Below are 2,357 nucleotides of genomic sequence, written 5' to 3'. Positions count from 1 at the left end.
AGAATAAATAAGATAGAAATATGTTTATATTTTGATAGAGATAATTAGAAAAATACCTTTATGTTTTATACTATGATAAATATATAATAAAAATAGATTATAAAAGAATGTGAGTATTTCAAGTTAATCAATTTTATAATATTTTTAAAATTTAAATTACATTTGTGTTTATTTTTAATGTTTTAATTTAAAAACATATATATATATATATATATAATTATAATTTATCCATTTAATTTAATAAATTTATATTTTTAATATAAAACAAATGTTATGATAATAAAATTTTATAAAATTATTTATAATATTTATATATAATAATAAAAACTGGGAAGAAGTATTTTTATATAAATATCTTAGAATTTATATTTATTATAAAGTTAATTGGAATTATTGTGTTGAAAAAAAATGAAGGGTGGAAAACTTATTATGGGTTTGGGAACAAGTGTAAGTTAGCAAACCTTTACTGCGGGATAAGAAAAATCTTCTATTTGATACCCTTGTCACTTGTCACTCTTGTTATCTTATAAAAATGTGAAGCCTCGTGATGCATTATCTCTAGAAATTCTTGGAGAAGGATATATAAGTTCCATTTCCTTTGTAACTTATGACATATATTAAAAACATTACACTGTATCTTATCCTCCTCATAGGAGCAAGCTTATTCTCCATTGAGTGCACAACCATTAGTAGGTACTTAATGTATAAGAACTGGCACATCCACATTAACAAAATCGTTGATATACATTGATTCACATCATTTTACACTTATAATGGCATCCATTGATATATGAAAGGTGGAAAATGACATTGAGTGGCATATATAAACCACTTTATTAATGAGGTAGAGCTAATTGATGACTAGCTACATGGGGTAGATTAGTAGACCATGGTTGACTATATGGTTGACCATGCTTATCCATTAATGTAACAATGTATTTAAGTTACATTAATATTGCCCAATACTGCATCAATGTTACATTAATGTTTGTCAACCATGGTTGATATTACATAAATATTACATCACTAAACAAGGTTGACCATGGTTAAGTTTGTTTCACCATGATTAAAAATGATTAACTATGGCCAAGCTATGGTTGACTATGTTTAAATATGTTTAAGTTATGGAAGTCCATGTTGTCCATGGTTATCCATGTTGACTAGGGTTGAGCATTGTTGACCATATTATCCATGATAAATATGCACATGTTGTTATGTGGCGTTTACAATTGCGGAAAAAAGTATCTCCCCTAGGTTTGGTGTCTAACCTAGAACAACATAGAGATAAAGGACCCAATGTTTTCCTTAAAGTAAGTAGATGAAGGGATGAAACCTACTTGGAATTTGTCATATGTTTCGCTCCTACTTTGGCTTAAATGCTCCAATCCTAGCTGCAACTTCAAAAATTAGAACCTACACAACCAGACATCACAAGCCAAGAAACTATAAGATCTATGTAGAATCATCTATCTACTTTATTCAATAGATCAACATGGTATTGAAATATATGAAATAATGACATCAAGTATAGGAAAACAAAGAAATATTTGAATTGATATAAATGGAGTGAGTTAGAACAATAAATATGTGTTGATCTTGTAGAAGAGCTCCTTCAAGTTTTTGACTTTTCCTTCCTTTGTCACAAAGTGTACCTCCAATAACCCTAAATGCATGAAAATATCATTTTCACAATAATAGCATAAGGGTAGAACCACTCTCCTAAAACCAACCTCTTGCATATGGAAGACTGTAAATACATAGAGGAATGGGTAAAGTTGGGAGTTCTTATCCTATTACCAATCTTGGGATTTATATCCACTCTTGATAGGAGGATGAGATCTAAAGATAAGGGATGGAAACCCCAAGGTAGGATAGAATAGGATCTGAAGGCTTTATCTGAGGTAAATGGTTGCAACAGATCATGGAAGCTTTTGGAAATGGAGGCTTATGGATTCTATCTCTTTTTCCCAAATTTCTAGAACCAATACAGGTGCAAAGGGGAGCAACCTGTAGGTGATCAATGCAAGCCATAGTGGAGAAACCTATAGGCGAATGTTGTCCAACAAGAGACTAGGGAGCATTGGTCCTAAAATTGGCTCAGATGATGCAGTTTAGGGAATAAACTCTAGGGAATCAAAGAGACATGCATAGGGATTTGTGAAATAATGATGTAAAGGGGGAGTATGATGTTGATTGATCCCATTAGGAGGCCTATTGGTCGGAGGTGACAAAATGGCCTATAACAGAGTGCCCCCTAAAGTGAAAAGTCAGAGATGATGACTAATGACTGAATTTCTTTACCTGGTGACAAGTTGGGATCAAGAACAACCAACGAGATCGTCTTTTGTTTCAATACA

Source organism: Pinus tabuliformis, chromosome 7, assembly GCF_031772625.1.
Source record: "Pinus tabuliformis cultivar Carrire ecotype Pingquan chromosome 7, CPIR1, whole genome shotgun sequence".
Taxonomy (NCBI): Eukaryota; Viridiplantae; Streptophyta; class Pinopsida; order Pinales; family Pinaceae; genus Pinus; species Pinus tabuliformis.
This window is presented reverse-complemented; position numbering follows the sequence as displayed.